We start from the raw sequence: 20,701 nt of genomic DNA on the forward strand, positions 1-20,701 counted from the left end.
TTTCCTTAGTATTCTGTTATGATCTTTTTTATTTCAGCTGGGTCCTTAAAGTCTATTTTATCTGACATTAGTATTACCATTCCTGCTCTTTTTTGGTTGCTGTTTGCTTGGTATATTTTTTTCCATTTTTTAACTTGTAATATATTTATATCTTTGTGTCTAAAATATGTCTTTTGTAGACAACATATTGATGGGTCATGTTTCTTTATCCATTCTGCTCCTCTCTGTCTCTTTAGAGGCACATTTAAGCCATCTATATGCAGTGATTATCGATAGACATGAGTTTATTGCTGTCATATTGTTCTGCTTTTATTACTATTTTTGTGGTGCTGACTTTTTCTTTGTTCCTCTTAGTTTCCTGTGCTGAGTTTCTTTTGTTTGTGGATTTTCTTTTCTTTCTTTCTTTCTTTTTTTACAGATTTTGTGTTTACTGAGACTTTATGTTTTTCTTCTTTTTTATTCTGATGAGTAATTTGTTACCTTTCTTTGTGGTTACCTTGAAAGTTACCCTTATCTTCCCAAGTTTGAACCAGTCTTTTATTACTTGATAGTACCTTGACTTTTTCTTCATTTGAAAGTTCTATACTTACGCCATTTATTCTCCCTTTTATTGTTTGATATTGTCGTCATTTACAGATTTATTTCTCTGTTTCCATTTTAAGTCTTTTAGCTTTGTTTTATTATTGAGAGATTTTTACTCAGGTTCGTATCTGGCTGAGGCTATCCTATGTCCTAGACTGCAGTTATTTTCTGATGTTATTGGTTCTCTAACCAAAGGACTCCCCTTAATATTTCTTGTAAGTTTGGTTTGCTTTTTACAAACTCCCTTAATTTCTGTTTATTTGGAAATGTCCTAACTTCACCATCATATTTGAGAGAGAGTTTTGCAGGATATATTATTCTTGGTTGGTAGTTTTTTTGGTTTGTTTGTTTTGTTTTTTTCTTTCCATGTTTTATATATGTCATCCAATTATCTTCTTGCCTGCATAGTTTCTGCCACGTAATCAGAGCTTTGCCTTATTGTTTCCCCTTTGTAAGTGATCTTTCGTTTTTCCTGAGCTGCTGTGTGGATTTTTTGTCTTTGGTTTTGGCAAGTGTGATTGTATGTTTTGGTGACTTTCTTTTGTGGTCTATCTAATGTGAGGTTTGTTGAGCTTCTTGGATGGTCAGCTTTTCATCTTTCATGATATTTTGGAAGTTTTCCAACAGCAAATCTTCCACAGTCTTCTCTGTGTTTTCCATTTTCTCTCCCTGTTCTAGAACTCTGATCAAACACATTTTTTGCTCTTGATTGTGTCCCACACAATTCTTAGGTTTTCTTCATTTTTTTTTTCATTCTTTTTCTCTGATTTCAAACAAAGTGGAGTTCATGGATTCATTCTTGCTGATTCTATCTTCCATTGTTTCAAATTTGCTCCTAAAACTTTCTATTGAGTTGTCCATTTCTGAAATTTTGTCGTTTGTCTTTTGGATGTCTAGTTGCTGTTTTTGTATGATTTCTAATTGTTTATTTTGACTTTTTTTTTCTTGTATTGTTTTCCTGAATTCTTCTGTTGTTTGTGTTTTTCTTGATTTTGGCTATGTTTTTGTTGTTTTTGTCTGTGTTCTCCATGATTTTCTCTATTTTTTTCCTTGTTTTTGTCTGTGTTTTCCTTGATCTCTTTTCTAACCTCTTGGGGATCCCTAAATATTGGTCTTTTGAGTTCCATGCCATGCAGTTCCTCTAGAACTGCAGAAGGTCATCTGAGTCTTTATTTTGATCACTTGCTGGTGCCATTTTGTCTTGCCTTTTTTATATGTTTTGATACTGTCTGCTGTCTCAGAGATGTTAAAGAACTATTTTCTTGATTTATTGATTGTGTGTTTGTTTGTTTCATGCTGCTTCTTTGTTTTGTTTTGATATGTCAGGGCAGGCAGTCCAGGCTTGCTTTGCTGCTTGTTCATCTGTGGGCATGATAGTTCTCACCATCTTGTACAGGTGGGCACAGCAGGAGCAGGCAGTGTGAGTCTGCATCATTGTACACTGCTTTGGCAAAGTTGCTGAGGGTGGACTGGGAGGGCATTGTCTGCCTCCTGATGTTGGTCCAGCCATGTGGGAGCATTCTCATTCCCTTGCCAGATAATCAGGGGTGTCAGACAGGGAGTGGTATGGGCTTGTTTCTTCCATTGAAGAAAGGGAAAGAAGGACAACGTAGGTGTAGTGCAGTAGCCGGCCTGATCTCAGGATGCTCTAACTGCAGTGGCATAGTGAGTGCCAGCATGAAAGAGTGGTGGTATATTGGAGTAGGTGAGGGTAAGAAAGAAGAGAAAGAGAAAGAAAACAAAGAGTAGATGGTGGGTAGGGTGGGGTGTACTTGGGTCTGATGGGAAGGGGAGTATATAGCATATGGGATTCAGTAAGAGGTAGGAAGAGAAGGAAGAAAGGGAAAAAATTACACAATAGGAGTCAATGAGTGCAGATGGGGTAGACCCAGGGTGGCAGCAGACCCTTGGCTCTCTAGCTAAGCTGTGTGGCAGGTGAGGGAAAGGGAGACCCAGGCTGGCAGTAGGCTGGTGGCTCTCTACTCATGGTAGCGTGGCTTGGCCCAGTGGGAAGGAATAGAGGTGGTATATGGGGCTAGATGGGAAGCAGAAAGAAAAGGAAGAAAGATTTATGCAGCTCTGTTACACACTCCTTGAGGTAGAGAGGTCATAATTGTATACAACATTCCATGTCAGGCTTACCATGGTTTCATGTAAGGTAGACTAATGCTTTCTGATTTGTTTCCTGTAGTTTTGTTTGTGCTGCCAAGCATCTTCTATGATGCCCTTGGCTCTGACTCCACATCGAGTCTGCTGGAACTTTTTGGATTTTTGGAAAAAGTAGATTTGATAATTTTTTCCTCTCATTCAGTCTGTACTATATTTTTCTATTTTGTACAGGGTTGAACAGATTATAAAGAAGTCTAGGTTGGTAGTTCATGCACCATGTTATTCTTTATTCTGATATAAAGGAATAATAAATTGTGTATAATAAAAGTTTTAAACTTTTGGTTGAACAAGTATTCTACAATGTATGATTTGCATTTTTAAAACATGTATTTAAATATTTTAAAACTTTGAGTAACTATATGCATAAATATGGGTTTTAGCATCAGGTAACACATTGACTGGTGTCAAATTCTCATGGCATTTTTGCATAATCCAGATAAAATGTTCCTTGTCATCTCTGCATATATATTTATTTTTTAAGTACACCATTGAGTAAGAAGCTCATAATTTTGTACATCATTCTTGGAACTTGGGTCTGGGCATGTCTCATAATTAAATTTCAAGTCAGTATTCTTTTATGGCAGTCATGAAATGAAAAAAAAAAAAAAAATGAAGTGGGCTTCATTAAATTCCAAGCAAACCTCCATGTATACTCTTGAGAGTTATAGAGTAACAAGCAAACACATAACTAAGTCCTGATAATTTTGTATTAATCATTTTAAGTGGTTTCAGAGCTTATTTTACTTTTAGGATATCTAAATCTTGTTTTTGATAAACATTCTACCTGAATTTATACATACAAACATTGTTTGTTTTCAAATGAGATAAATAATTATTCTTCAAATTATAACTCTATCACCCATTGCAAGCAAGAAATAGAAAAAGAAACTTTGATAATGAATCTGATATGATTAAACAAGCTTAAGATCAAAGGACAATTTTTACTATACTCTTGATGACTGTTTTATCAACTAATATCAACCACACTGACAATACCACACAAAACTATGTGCAACCTGAAAATGTCCTTGTGAATTCATTAAAAACATGAAAATATAATAGTATGCTGTCTTTTGTGTTTTACATACATGAAGACAAACATTGGCCAAATTCTCAAATTCTCTTGTTGCATACTTTTGCCCAATAGTGTCAGGATTCCTACAAAAGTACACATTCTTTTGAAACATAGAATTAAAAAAAACAACAGCAAGACCTTCAGCAAATGACTCAATATTACTAAAAAAGCTCAAGTAGCAGGTAAGGTAAGCTAAGCTCATCACATTTGAAGAAGCAGACACAATTAGGGAAAAAGGTATTTAAGTCCTGGGTGGCTAACATCGCAGAAAGTATGTGATATGGATCAGCTTGGAAGAAAATACAATTAGCACCACTGAAAGAAAAATGAAAGAAGAAATAATTCCAAGCATGATCATTTAACAGAACTGATACATTTGTCCAAAGTCTGATACTATGTGGAATCTTTACTTAGCCAGAAGACATTTGGTGTATCAGTCCATATACTTTTTTCTCTTTTTATTCTCTTTTCTCCTCCTCCTCCTTCTCCTCCCTCCCTCCTCCTCCTCTTTCTTCTTTGTCCATAGTCACTTGACTATGAAAAAATGGGAGAGGGTGGCAAAAGAGAAAAAGGCTGTGTGGCTGCATTGGCTTTTATCTTATAACCGTTTTTTCCCTTCCATCTCAACTCCAACTACCTCCTTGCTAATCTGAAAATCCAGCCTAACTCAAGGCCATTGCACTTAACTGTTTTTTTCTTTCCAATATTTCCAATATTTTATTCATATATCTGCTCAAATGTCACTTTTTAAGGGGGTTGCCGTTACCTATCCCCTTATATTACTTTATTTATAGACACAGAAATTAGCATGTCAGATAATATAACCCATTGTTGTCAAGTCGATTCCAACTCCTAACGATCCTATAGGAGAGAGTAGAACTGCCCCATAAGGTTTCCAAAGAGTGGCTGGCGAATTCCAACTGCCGACCTTTTGGTTAGCAGCTGAATGCTTAACTACAGTGCCACCAGGGCTCCAAGTATACTTATATTTGTTAAAATATTTATTTTCTGTTCCTTCTGCAAGTTCCATGAGGGCAGGTACTTTGTCTTTTTGTCTATTCTGAAGACCCATTGAAGAGTATTCAGCATTTAGCAGGTATACAAATACATAATTTATATATATTTCTAATATTTTAAGATATAGTTCAAAAGTTATTTTTTCACCAACATTTGTTACTACATAATATCTCAAACATACCATCTCTTTCAAACATGTCTGTGCAATACTTGACTTGTTGACTGAATGGATGAATATTTCATAAACTGTAGCCCTGATAAAACTTAGATATGATATTTTTTAAAGAAGCAAACATAATAAAAAAAGCTTCCTCTTCATAGACTGAAAAAGATCACCCTAGGCATGAAGTAGAAATAAAGGAGAAATGATGGGGGCAGTGGTAAGTGCCTTGGTGAAAGGAACCCTGAGCTCTAAGTCCTCTGATGAGTTTCAGGGAATCATGACAGTACCTAAGAGGCAAAATAAGACAGAGGTTCCCAGGCTGTGGAAAATTCCACTGCCTCAAGCAGCTTGTTTTACATGCCCCATAGCTTTACATTAACATCCTGGTTCCCCTTTCCTTAATTGCTGACAGAACTATATAAAGCTGGCTGAAACGGGCTTAGGCACCATATTGACACCCGGGTATGCTTTCAGCTCATTTAGTGCCTCATGCATAGTAACTTCCCTGCCTTTTGGGTGGAGATAGGGTGCCATTTTTAAACATGTGATGAATAAAGCTAGGTGTTACCCTTACTGCGCCTTGGTAGCAAGATTAAGAATGTTGCTGATGTAATTTATATGATCTTCTTGCTTGTAAGCCCTATAAAAGCAACCTCCCTAGACCCTATCCTTGAGCAGTATTGGAGGCACCAGATTCCATTGTTTCTTTTTCTTGCGCAAAGAAATAAAGCTGCCTTTCTGATCTCCCACCTCAGCCTCTTGTTTCCTGGCTGTGACAGTCACACCAAGCAGGACCGGAGTTCCCAGCCACAAAATGACAGTTGGGAGCTGTGTCTTGGTACACAAGACTATAGATTTCCATTTGGAAATTCTCATGCTTTCCCAGCCAATGCATCCAACTCTTTTGGAGCCCTGGTGCTAACCAAAAAAGGTCAGCAGTTCAAATCCACCAGCTGCTCGTTGGAAACTCTATGAGGCAGTTTTACTCTGTCTTGTTGGGTCACTGTAAGTCAGAGTCTACAGGACAGCAAAGGGTTTTTCCAACAGTTTTACCAGGCTTGGAGGTAGCAGAAGGACTTATGGAACCTGAGAAGGGAAGTGGCATATTTTAGCAGTTATTAATGAGGTTGAAGGACAAGGTGTGGCAGTATCAATGGCATAAGCTCACTGGAACCTTGACCCACCTTTGGAGATAGCAAGAAATAATCAAATAATTGGTTAAGCTACTTCTGCTCTAGTAAGTGGGGACTTAGAATCAGAAATTGTTAAATATTTATATTCCTGAAAACTTGAATTTATGGATTCAAATTCATAACTGCCACATTTACAGTTTAATTGGATGAAAATATACATACTGATTTCTATTTGCCTGTTTTATACTGTACACCCAAGTGAATGTGAGAAGGATACATTAATTTAAACACTTGACACTTAGACAACAGGGAATTTTCTGCTAGTGTTTGGATCAGTTTTTAGCACAGTATAAAAGATGTTGGCAAAAATGTAGGGACATCTGTACTGACAGTGTGAAAGCACTGAGGTCAACAACTGCCGAGATGGCAAGAAAGAATCTATTTGCCAAAATGTGTTCAAGTCAGCACCACATGTTGGAAAGAAATTACAGAAGCCAGCATCTTTCAAAAACAGTTTTGGGAAATGTCACTAAATTGTCAAATTTATTAACAATCTTATTAAATAACAGACTTTTCCAAAAGTATTTATAACAGTCTAGAATCAAGGTGGAGGCTTGACTATGTCATATGAGACAAACTCATATTTTTGCTGATGTGAAAATGCCATTTGGGTAATATCTCAAATACACCATCTCTCTCAAACATGTCTGTGCAGTAGGTTTGAAACCAGTTGGATATTTTTTATTTGTTTGGTAAGCTGAAAAGCTCAATTTGGCAGTAGGGAATTACATTGTTGACGTGTACACTATAACAGATAGCAAGTTAGTGAATGGATTTTGAATTCAACTTGACAAACAAAATAAATGTGGAGTGTCTTGAAAATTTAAGTGAATATCTGAAGCAAGTACAACTGATATAACTGAGATTTTTAAAGGAATACCATCACTCAATTTATATTTTATATTTATAATATTAATGTTTATAATATTTTAAGATATATTTGAAAACTTTCTTTCACCAAAAACACATTTTGTCATGGGTTGAATTGTGTCCCCAAAAATATCTGTCAACTTGGCTAGGTCATGATTCCCAGTATCTTATGATTGTCTATCATTTTGTTATCTGATGTGATTTCCCTATGTGTTGTAGATCCTATCATTATGATGTAATGAGATGAATTAGCAGCAATTATATTGATGAGATCTTAAGCCAATCTCTTTTGAGATAAAAGAGAGAAGCGAGCAGAGAGATACCACCAAGAAAGCAGCACCAGGAGCAGAGCATGTCCTTTGGACCAGAGATTCCGGTGCAGAGAAGCTCCTAGACCATGGGAAGATTGATGACAAGGACCTTTCTCCAGAGTCAACAGAGAGATAAAGACTTCCCTGGAGCTGGCAGCCTGAATTTGGACTTCTGGCCTACAGGACTGTGAGGGAATAAACATTTCTTTGTTAAAGCCATCCTCTTGTGGTATTTCTTTTATAGAAGCACTAGATGGCTAACACACATTTTTAAGCTGGCTGAGGAGCCCAGTCTTCTACACATTTTAAATGTTTCATCAATCAAGAGATTTAAGCAGCTGAAAGGTTGTTATTGATTCTTCTGGAAAAAAATTTTTTTACACTCATCTAGATTTCTGCTGCATTGTAAATGAACTAACTAAAACAAAATGAGAAATAAAATGGATAAAATAAGACTTATTTGTGACTGAAATTTTTCACACATGAAAAACCCACTAAACCAAATTTTTGGCTAATATTGTATTTAATTTTTTATTTTATTTGGCAAATATTTTACCAAAATATTTTGTAATTTCTGAAATACCTACCTTTTTTGGTTAGGTGTATTTATTTTACATAAATGTTATAAAATTCAACTTAATGTATATCACCAGTATGCCACCTTTTTTTGCTTTATCTTCTAGGGTTTTGTGTCCAATTTTGTTTTGAATAAAATATTTCCACTGCTAAAATAAATTGTAAATCTCATCTTATCAACTCTCTTTTGGAACTTTATTGCTAGATGTTGTGTTAGGCTTTTGGGAACTAATGATGAGAAAAAAAATGATACTAACACTGCCCTTTCTTGAGCTTAGTCTCATGGTGAGTCTACATCATACTAACAGGTGTAGAATTCCAACTGTCCTAAGTGCTGCGAAGGAAAGGCACATGATGCTGTAGGAGCCTGTGACAGGTTTTTTTTTTTTTTTTTTTTCTTTTAAATAAGTTGGAAAGTCAGAGAAGGCTTGTTTCAGGAAGCTATACCGGAGTTGAGGTTTGCAGGAGTTACTAACTGGACTGGGGCAAGGAACATGCTGCAAGTGAAGAGGCACATGCGCAGAGGCTGTGTCTGCACAGCAGAGATCAATAGGGCAGAACGGGAGGCAAGAGCCAAGGTGAGACTCAGCCAGAATTCAAATCAAGAAGCTCGGTCTTCAGCCAAAGACAAACAGGATACTGCTGAAGCCAGTGATTTGGTCTTACATAAACTTCAAAGAAATCACCCTGGCTTTACGTGGGGAAAATTTAGAGGAAAATAAGAGAGGATGTTGGAAGACAAGGTAGGAGGCTATTGGAGTTTCACAAACGAGAGGAAAATGGTAGCTTAGGCTACTGGTATTTGAAAGAAGATAGTATGGATTTGAGAATTTTTTTTAGATGGCAACTACCAGGAAATACCTATATTTCTTTTGGTGTAAAATGCAGGGTTTGACATCTAAAGTTGTCTTAAGGTCTAACATCAGTCATGTAGTCAACTTAACCGATTTTTGAAGGACACAGATAAAATCAGCTTACTCTTAGTATCTTATCAAACGAGATTACCTTTCCTTTAGTCTTTCTTCAGTGAATTATATTATGGCAGCTTTGACTGATATGAAGCTAAGTAGAATAAAATACGAGTTTTAAGTGTGAGTTCTAGTTAATAACATAAGCATTAAAGTTAAAATGGATTTCCACTGAGGTTATTTTCAAAAAAATCAAATACAGGCTGACAGATTTTTCAAGTGTTATTTTAAAGTTTCTCTGAGCTGCTGTATCATTTTTCTGCTAATGCACTGCCTTCTTCTTTCAGAAGTATGGAATCACTCAGCTACAGGTACCCACCTGAGGCAAAAACAACCTCTAAACTCCCCTAAACTTATTCATTTTGCTCTAGAAACTCTTTGAAGAGCTTGAAATTATTAATCAATATTTGCTTGAAGCTTTGCCAATGATGGTATTTGCTTAGTTACAGTATATACTTCATACTGTATGTTTGACTTGTGGAATGTACTCATACTCAGCCATGATGTTTGCCTTGACAGTAATTACAGTGTTGACCACGGAAAATGAGAAAGGTAAGTCTTGGCAATAGGCATATTATCATCTTCCCCACTGGAGTTTTTAAACACAGCATGAAAATAAAGCTGGACATAGTTATAATCTCTTTAATACCTTCTAGAAATGCACTTTCCATTCTGAATTCCAAACTCATCTCTCTCGTTGGATGATACTTGGAAATATAAAAACATCACCAAAATGAAAATGTGTGGAATGGATTTTAACTTAGTTTTTCCCTCTTTCTATTTAGATGTACATATCGTTAAGATTACATTTAATTACTTTCTAAAATCTTTATGTATGGCCTCACTTTTCATTTCACTGTGCTCCCTGTTAAATCATATAAATAATATAGGGGGAATATTTTCCTGCATTCTGTCTTGCCTGAAGAGGACCTGGCAACTACCAATCAATAAGCTGTTAGTAAATATGAATTCTCCAGGATGAATTTTCTACTTTCCTAGTTTAGGAGAGCTTTTGCCTGCTCCTAAATAACCATGGTTCATAAAGCCTGTTAGCCAAAAACCAATTGCCATGGAGGCGATTCTGACTTGTGATGGCCCCACGTGTATCAGAGTAGAACGGTGCTCCATGGGGTTTTCAATGGTTGATTTTTCTAAAGTAGATCACCGGGACTTTCTTGCAAGGCATCTTTGGGTGAACGTGACCTCCAACCTTTCATTTAGCAGCCAAACACAATACTGTTTACACTATTCAGGGACTCCATTATAGCCTGTCACAGACGCTTTTCTGAGCTGTTTCTAAAGAAAGAGAACAATAAACAGGGGAACGAAACCAAAACCAAATCCATTGCCGTCGAGTCCATTCTGACTCACAGTGGCCCTATAGGACAGAGTAGAACTGCCCCATAGAGTTTCCAAGGAGTGCCCAGTGGATTCAAACTGCCAACCTTTTGGTTAGCAGCCACAGCACTTAACCACTACACCACCAGGGCTTCCAAACAGGGGAAAGCACTAGGTAAAGAATAGAGTCTACAAACTTACTTCAATGCTTGGAAGTCACGTAAATTCCCCAAATTTTAATTTCCTCATAAATAAAATAGGTAAAACAATATCTTTCCTGTCTATGAAATTGTTTTGAAAATCAAATGAGATAATTTAAAAGCACTATAAAGACTGAAGTACTATAAAACCATTGCCATTGAGTTGATTCTGACATATAGTGACCCTGTAGGATGGAGTAGAACTGCCCCATAGGGTTTCCAGGGCTGTAAGCTCTTTGGGGAGCTGTGACAGCTACTAACCAAAAGTTCGGCAGTTAATCGACTTGAAGGCAATGGGTAAGTATGCATGTATGTATAGTCTTTACAGAAGCAGACTGCCACATTTTTCTCTCTTGGAGGGAACAGTGCGTTTGATCCGCCAATCTTTTGGAACTGAGTGCTTAACCACTGTACCACCAGGATTCCTGTAAAGTACTGTATCAATGAAATACACCATCATTTTTATCAGGAAGTCTTTTATTATGTAAACAATGTGTTCTTATTAGTTTTATTATTACGTAATTTTGATAATATTGATTATTATTGTATTAGTTTCCTAAGGCTGCTCTAACAAATTACCACAAACTTTGTAGCTTAAACAACACAAATTTACCTACTTAAAATTCTGGACAGTAGAAGTTCAAATTTATTTTCACTGGGCCAAAATCAAGGTGTCAGCACCATTGGTTCCTTCTGGGGCCCTGGGGACAATCCATTTCCTTGCTTTTTCTAGCTTCTGGAGGCCCCTACATTCCTTGGCTCATGACCGCTTCCTTATGTCACTCCATCCTTTTGCTTCCATGGACATGTTGCCTTCTCCTCTTCTGTAGTCAAAAACCCACTGTCTCCCTCTTAAAGGACACTTGTGATTATATTTAGGGCCCACCTGGATATTCCAGAATTATTGTCTCATCTCAAGATGATTAACTTAATCACATTTACAAAGTCTCTTTTGCCATATAAGGTAACATTCACAGGATCCAAGAATTAGGGTAGGATATTTTTGACAGTCCATTATTCAGCTATTATAAAGAACTATCACTGTAGCCAAGTCCTTGAGAGGATAGGGAATGAATTAATGCGATAGTTACTATTTCCTGAAGAATTCACCTGAACTGCATTGCCCTAGAGCAGTGAAAACTTCTGAAAGTTCTTCAATTAAAAAAAAAAAAAAGTCCATCAGCCAATGGATATTAAATGTATCGCTCAAGGATGGATTAACCAGTCAGGAAGGTACGCATAAGCTTACTTGTGTTTACTTACTAATCTATAGAGCACAATTTCACATGGGTTTCCCTACATCTTTGATATGGTAAAAAACAGTTGGAATTGTGCACTACAGATTAGTAAGTAAGCACAAGTAACAAGTAAGCCCGTGGATGCTTTGCTTATTGGGTAATACATCACTGGTATCTACTCCAATGTGGGCATCCCTGAAATGTTTTGACATTAAAATGGCCCTCGTGTTAGAAAGGAGCGGAGGGGCTGAGCCCCATCAGGGGTGGCTAGGATCGAATGAGTGAAAGTACCAAAAGTACCAGGCTATGGACCTCAGACCTACTTTAACTACAGAAGCAAGAGTATTGTCTGTTTTAACTACTGGACTTCATATATGCTTTTGGCTTAATAAAGAGTCCTGGATATTAAAAAAAAAAAAAAAAATTGGAAATGGCTGTTTCAGAACACTATGATTTTTAACACCTTGAGGAGCTTTAAGAGTAAGGAACTTCTTTTCATACATAAGCTATTAATGGTTACAACACTCTCCTGAAGAGAACAGTGCACTAACACAGGGTTACTTTCTCCCACATGTAATAATTATAATTCTTCTTTCCTATAAAAGCACTGACTACCTACAGAGTTGTGGTTTTGTTGCTTTTTTTTTTTTTTTCCTACTTCACTGTGCCTTAGTAAGTGATCAATTATGATAATGGGTCTTATTAGAATTCAAGGGTAAATAGAAGTGTTGAGCAAATTACCGTTCTTTGCAATTGCTAAATTCCTAAATGAATTCTCATATGTTTAGGTCTAGGCTGGCAAGGCAATATTAATTTTAATTTAAGTGACTTAAAAGTAAATTAACATATTTTTTTCATCTCAGCCACTTCCCAATGGCAATTCTTAAGCACAACCTAAATTTATTTAATACTTTGAGTTATAGGTAAGATAATAACCATTAGGCAGTTTTTCAATTTGTAGATAAGTTATGTAACTTTTTGTTTTAGAAGTAGTTCTTGAAATTCTAATGCATGAATTAGAAAAACTGGATTAGGTTAATAAAGTTTAAATACTTATCCATGCAGATGCATAAATGTGCAATTATTAGAGAAATGGATTTGACAACTGTTCATAGAATAAGAAATTTCAGCCTTGTAATTTGTCTTTTGTTAAAAACATATACTTCGGACTTTGGCTAGTTAATAGGTCAATGGTCAAGAAACAACTGAATGGAATATGGAATATCCACATTTTTCTGTTCCTTTGTCCATTGTTCATAAGCCAATCCCACATCTCTGACTTCCAGCTCCTCATTGGTATTGGGCCTTCTCAACATGACTTCCAAAAAGCCCATTCGACCACCTCGCTCTACATTTCCCTGTGGTTATAAATGATATCACACTTCTAGGCTTCAAACCTATGCACGTCAGAGTCATTTCTGCCTTTTCTCTGTTCTTTATCCCAGTGTGCTTGTAAGCAACAATTACTCCTTTTTCCATTCTAAATATTCATTGGTTCCCATCAGCTTTGCCATCTATCTTAGTTATCTAGTGCCAGAAGTGGATGGCTTTGACAAAGAGAAGTTTAGTTTCTCACATTAAAGTAGGTAAAAGTCCAAACTGAGGGTGTCAGCTCCAGGGGGAGGCTTTCTTTCCCTCTGTTGGCCTTCTCATCACTCTTCCCCCGGACTAGGAGCTTCTCAGCACAGGGACCCTGGGTCTAAAGGATGCGCTTTTCTCCCTGTGCTTCTTTCTTGGTGGTCTGAGGTCCCCCTGTCTCTCTGCATGAGTCTTTCTTTTGTATCTCAAGACATTGCCTGATGATACAATCCAATCTTGTAGACTGAGTCCTGACTCACTAACAGAACCATGGCCCATCCTCCCTCATTAGCATCATAGAGGCAGCCTTTACAACATATAAGAAAATCACACAATACCAGGAATCATGGCCCAGCCAAATTGATACACACATTTTTGGGGGGACATAATTCAATCCACGACACTATCACTTTGGACAGATGCCTTGGCACTACTAATTTTGACTTCTTCAACGGCTACTAAATCTCCCGGGTTTAACTGTGACCTCTAGATCCTATTACCACACAAATAGTACATAAATAGTAATTTAATTTTTTACTCACCTGTTAAACAACACTTGATAGTTCTTCCTTAAGTTCTTTGCCAGTTTTTGAGCCCTTTCATTTTTGCTTACCCTATGGAAACCCTGGTGGGGTAGTGGTTAAGTGCTATGGCTGCTAACCAAGAGGTCGGCAGTTCGAATCCGCCAGGTACTCCTTGGAAACTCTATCGGGCAGTTCTTCTCTGTCCTATAGGGTTGCTATGAGTCGGAATCGACTCGATGGCAGTGGGTTTGGTTTTTCGGTTTACCAACCCTATCTTATTCCCACAGCTCTCATAGAATGCTTCCAGAGCCACAGGAACTAATTTCCCACCGTCAAAACTTGTTCTTCTATTTATGTTACTTTATTTTGTTGTGATGCCATCTTCTTTTATGTTAAAATCCCACAGGTATTCAGATTATTTTCTACACCTTTTTTTTTCTTTCATGCAAACATGAAAACATTACTCTGACTTTCAAGACTAAGAAGGGAGATCAGATATAAGGCTACTGAAGTACTATAGGTGAGAGGTAACTGATTCTTTGAAATTAGTAGAGCTTTTTTGTGTATATCAGGTAAGTTATTAAAAGAGATCAAAATGACTCATTTTGCTGATAATAGTTTAATTTCAGGACAAAATTTTTTCCTGAAATTTAGAATTATGTATATATTTTTTATATAATATATATATTAAAATATGTCTACTGATCTATATAGATATCTTCATTTTCTTCCCAATGTAACTTAAATGTAGCCAAGGGATGTAGGCAAATACCTCTTTCACAGCATTCCTAAGTCATCATTTGACAAGATCAAGTCTACTTTATATTTGTAACATTTTTTGGTGTCACTTAAATTCATAAGTCAAGAAAAAAAATATAAAATGTATTTACTCATTAAAAGCCTAGCGACATTTTAGTGATTTTAAGAAAATGCTTCAAAAATAGAGAAGCATTATCCAGTTTCCTCAGCATTTTGGAATCATTAAGAAAAAAAGTCAAAGTGAATTTGTAAATATTGAAGCCTAGGGGTGAGTTTTAAGCTACATTATATTTTGACTATAAAGCCTGTGGCTTTAATATTTTAAGTATTCCTCCAATACTGTCCTAAAGGAATCAGGCTGACTTCTTCTGGAGGACACCTTATGCAAAGATAGACACCACCGTTATGAAATGAGCATTTTATCTCCTCTTTTTATATTTTTATAACCAATATTGTTTCATTAAGGTCAGTAAAACTGGGATTGCTTTGAAGGATGCAAGTCATTATGCTTGGAATTTACAAAATTGCTTTCAAACTGCACTCCTTCTTTCTCCAAATTAACTCCTCTGATAGATTTTTTTCCCAATGGTTGTCTTTTTCTGCTTCCCCAAGCTATAATTAGTCATTGAAAATTGTCTCAGTGCATGCCTGGAAGACACTATAAACTCCGGTCATAGTTCTTTCTCCTTGTTAAGAACAGCTTTCCTCTAAGTGATATAATCTCAGTAACCTAATGACCAGAAAGCGATTTAGCAATATCACGGCCAGTATTCCTCTTTACCAAGCTGTAATAACAGCGCAGGTACAAAATTATTAGTATTTTGTTTTGGTTTGTCCCCTTAAAGAGAGCTGACAAGTAGAAATACCGCTAGTAAGCCCAGAACAGAAACTCGACTAATTGTTGACATTTTGGTGAACAGAAAAAAAAGATAGCTCTTATTTTAATAAAAAGATTGTGTCTGCATGCAATTAAAAAAATTCACATGGTATAAAGTTAGAAAAAATAAAAAAATCAGCCCTTCAAAACATTATTTGCAGTTACATTGCAGCTCCTTTCTAGTCTCAGGCTTAAGCAACATTTAAATGCTAGATATTTGATATCGCAATTTTGAGAGGAAATGCTGAATCGGTTTAAAATAGCTTCAAAGATGTGGATGCTCATGTGGGAATTAATTGGCATGAACAGGAAGGAAAATCGCAGGAATGATTTACATTTATCTGCTTATAAAACCTGCCGGGTTTCACACTAAATGTTATTCAATGCTTAGTTGTAACTTTGGGTGTTTTATTCATTAACCATAACTAGAACAGCAAAAACACAGAAGTTCTGACACTAACAAATAGGGGATTTATTCCATTTTTTCTATGTAGTTGTGATAGCGAAAGTGATACAAAGTAAAGCAGGTAAGTCACAAAATAATGAGAACCAATCAGTGTGCCCAGAACCAGGATGACTTTCTTCAGTAATCCAAACTCTTAAGACTAACCTTTCTGTGTCTTAATCTGGGAAACAGTCTTTACTAAAGCTAAGTGTTTAAGACTTTTCTGTCAACCTTTTAGTCTATCATTGCTGGATGCTGAGTATTTACTAATTGTTGTTGAGGCTTACTCTCGGCCAGACACAGTGGCAACTGATTTACATATAATACGTGATACCTTATAAGGAGCCCTGGAGGCACAATGTTTAAGCACTCAGCTGCTAACCAACAGGTTGGTGGTTTGAACCCATCCAGTGGCTCCACAGCAGAAACAACCTGGCGATCTGCTCCTGTAAAGATTACAGACTAGGAAACCCTATGGGGTAGTTCTACTCTTTCATAGAGTGTCGCTGTGAGTCGGAATTGACTCAACGGCAAACAACAACATAGGATTATCTCTCCCTGACTAGAAGCCAAGCTCTTCATTTTATGTTGTCTTCCCCCTAGTGTGTAGCGCAATGCTTTGCAATAAAATATTACTAAATAAAAATTAAGTGACAATAAACAAAAACTCTAGTTTGCCAAAATAATCTTCCTCAATCTGATCTTAATCTTTCTCTTTAAAAAGATCACCGATGTCTAATGCATAGTGTTTTATGTTTTAAAGAAAGTCAACTAAACAGAATAACCAGGATAGATACTCCTATAGAAACACTCTTCAGTAATAATTTTTTTTAATATAATTTTTATTGTGCTGTAAGTGAAAGTTTACAAATCAAGTCAGTCTCTCACACAAAAACCCATATACACCTTGCTACACACTCCCAATTACTCTCCCCGCAGTGAGACAGCCCGCTCTCTCCCTGCACTCTCTCTTTCTGTGTCCATTTTCCAGCTTCTAACCCCCTCCACCCTCTCATCTCCCCTCCAGGCAGGAGATGCCAACATAGTCTCAAGTGTCCACCTGATCCAAGAAGCTCACTCCTCACCACCATCCCTCTCCATCCCATTGTCCAGTCCAATCCGTGTCTGAAGAGTTGGCTTCGGGAATGGTTCCTGTCCTGGGCCAACAGAAGTTCTGGGGCCCATGACCACCAGGGTCCTTCTAGTCTCAGTCAGACCATTAAGTCTGGTCTTTTGAGAATTTGGGGTCTGCATCCCACTGCTCTCCTGCTCCCTCAGGGGTTCTCTGTTCCCTGTCAGGGCAGTCATTAGTTGTAGCCGGGCACCATCTAGTTCTTCTGGTCTCAGGATGATGTAGTCTCTGGTTCAAGTGACCCTTTCGGTCTCTTGGGCTCGTAATCGCCTTGTGTCCTTGGTGTTCTTCATTCTCCTTTGATCCAGGTGGGTTGAGACCAGTTGATGCTTCTTAGATGGCTGCTTGCTGGCATTTAAGACCCCAGACGCCAGTTTTCAAAGTGGGATGCAGAATGTTTTCTTAATAGATTTTCTTATGCCAATTGACTTAGATGTCCCCTGAAACCATGGTCCCCAGACCCCTCCCCCTGCTATGCTGGCCTTTGAAGCATTCAGTTTATTCAGGAAACTTCCTTGCTTTTGGTTTAGTCCAATTGTGCTGACCTCCCCTGTATTTTGTGCTGTCTTTCCCTTCACCTAAAGTAGTTCTTATCTACTATCTACTTAGTGAATACCCCTCTCCCACCCTCCCTCTCTCCCCCACTGTCGTAACCACAAAAGAATGTTTTCTTCTCAGTTTAAACTATTTCTCAAGTTCTTATAATAGTGGTCTTATACAGTATTTGTCCTTTTGCAACTAATTTCACTCAGCATAATGTCTTCCAGGTTTCTCCATGTTATGAAATGTTTCACAGATTCCTCACTGTTCTTTATCGATGTGTAGTATTCCATTGTGTGAATATACCATAATTTATTTATCCATTCATCCATTGATGGGCACCTTGGTTGCTTCCATGTTTTTGCTATTGTAAACAGTGCTGCAATAAACATGGGTGTGCATATATCTGTTCGTGTAAAGGCTCTTATTTCTCTAGGATATATTCCAAGGAGTGGGATTGCTGGATCATATGGTAGTTCTATTTCTAGCTTTTTAAGGAAGCACCAAATCGATTTCCAAAGTGGTTGTACCGTTTGACATTCCCACCAGCAGTATATAAGTGTTCCAATCTCTCCACAGCCTCTCCAACGTTTATTATTTTGTGTTTTTTGTATTAATGCCAGCCTTGTTGGAGTGAGATGGAATCTCATTTTAGTTTTGATCTACATTTCTCTAATGGCTAATGATTGTGAATACTTCCTCATATATCTGTTAGCTACCTGGATGTCTTCTTTAGTGAAGTGTCTATTCATATCTTTTGCCCATTTTTGAATTGGGTTATTTGTCTTTTAGCAATTGAGTTTTTGCAGTATCATGTAGATTTTAGAGATCAGGCGCTGGTCAGAAACGTCATAGCTAAAAATTCAGTGATAACTTTTAATGGCATGTGATTTGAATGGGCTCTGTGGAAATATATTTAAGAATTGAGACTCAGTTGGGAGTCCAGAAACTGGCACCCAAAGTGCCATGGTGTCGAACTAGAAGAGGGAAGAAATAAAGGGAACTAATATTTAGTTTCCATGTACTTCACCTTATACAATTATTTAGTTACCATGTACTGCACTTTACACAATTAATACTAACAATACACATATAAGGCAGGTATCAATCAAATGAGCAATGTAACACTGAGAAAGATTAAATTAAGCAAAATGTACCCAAGTTTATAAGGCTAGTGAACTTAAAAAATTCTAAACATTTGGATAATGTATTATGCTAGTGAGTTTGTTTTTTTGGAAAACAGTTGCTTCCATATATTTAAGGTAGAAGTAAAAACTGGCACAACTTGTGAGAATGATAATTTGGCAGTATTTACCAAAGTTTACAATATATAAAATTTCAATTTAGTAGAAATTTTATTCTTCACGTATACTTATAGTATAGACAAAACTATTTGTACAGAGCTATTCTTATAAGAAATGTTTGTATTAACAAAAGGTTGTAAACAACATAAATGCCACCAATAACTGAATGATTAAATAAATTATTATATATCCATGGAATGGAATACTTTATAGTTAATTAAAAAAAAAAATGACAGTGTTTTATGTTCTAAAGCAAAACTGTCTCCAAGATGTATTCTGTTCATTCCATTCCAACCCGGCTTCTAGCCCTATCTCTCCACTGAAAATGTTCTTATCAAAGTCCTCAAACGTTGTCATGTTTCCAAAATCAATGGATACTTTTGTGTCTTTATCTTATGCCATCTATAAGTTGCTCGTCTTTCAATTAACTTCTGCTAATCACTAGTTTTTTTTTTTTTTAATCTCTTTAATAGTCCTGTCTTTGGAATTCTGTGGTACCTGCTAGTGCCATTTTCTCCTATACCTTATCATTTCCCTCACTCTTCTTTACTGGTTTCTCCTCCACTCAACCTCCAAATATTGGAATTCCTCAGGACTCAGTCCTGAACCCTCTGGTTGTTCCTACGTGCTCTCTTCCCAAGAGATCGTATTCATTACACACATTTGAAATCCCAATTTTGTCATTCCCATGGCCAAAATTTTTCTTTAACTTTCCAGTATTAACAATGATCCAGCAACACTGGCTTTTTGACAGTTTCTGGGATACACCATACTCTTTCTAACATCAAAGGATTACAGTTATTATTGTCTATTCCTGGAATACCCTCCCATGACTTCCCTATGAACTTCAGGACTCCTGAGAAAAGGTGTCCTTACCATTCTTTCTAAAGTATTACGTTAGAATCCAACGTGGAATGCATATATGATACGAAACACAAGATGAATGATCCATTGGAATGTGGAAAGAAAATAGTAGATTGTCCATATTTATATTAAATCCTTTCAAATATCTGCTTGTGTGTTTTATATTATTTATAATAATATAATAGTAGTAAGCTTGTGTGTGCATATACATTACATAAAGTGTGTATATATATATATAACATATATACAAGCAAATATGCATTTAAACAAATATATAAAGGAGTGCCCCCAATTTTTAATTAATACGTGTACTTCGTCAGGTAGGTTTAAAGACCAGTATATTTGCATCACCCTGCTTATTTCCTTCATAAGTTGATTATGAGTTATTATTTTCAATGTATTTGTCTATCTTTTTCCCAAATAGGGAACCCAATAAGAGATTCAGAATCACATGAAATCATAATTGTTGTGTTTACAGTTGCATCCTCAGTGCCCAGCAATTTCTTGAGCACTTAAATGAATGATCTATGAAAAACCAAAACCAAACCTGTTGCGATAAAGTCATTTCTGACTCATATCGACCCTATAGGACAGGGTAGAACTGCCTCATAGAGTTTCCAAGGAGCACCTGGTGGATTTGAACTGCTGAACTGCCAAAATTTTGGTTAGCAGCTGAGCTCCAGCATGACTATAAATATAGATAATTTAATATGTATAATATTAAATATAACAAAATATTATATAATGTAAAACATTGTGTAATATAATTTTTAAAATATCAAAAAAACTCTTAAATTATTATGAATTTTAACACAATTTACAATGCCTATGAGATTTTAAAAATCTAAATATTTTATTTTAGAGGCTTAACACAAGCCCTAACGAAAAAGAAAGTAATACCGTCTTCCTGGCTTATACAACTTAAAAAATAATAAAATGTCTATTTTTCTCTTATAAGTATGTAAAGTTTGGACGATT

Source organism: Loxodonta africana, chromosome 8 (genome assembly GCF_030014295.1).
Source record: "Loxodonta africana isolate mLoxAfr1 chromosome 8, mLoxAfr1.hap2, whole genome shotgun sequence".
Lineage (NCBI taxonomy): Eukaryota > Metazoa > Chordata > Mammalia > Proboscidea > Elephantidae > Loxodonta > Loxodonta africana.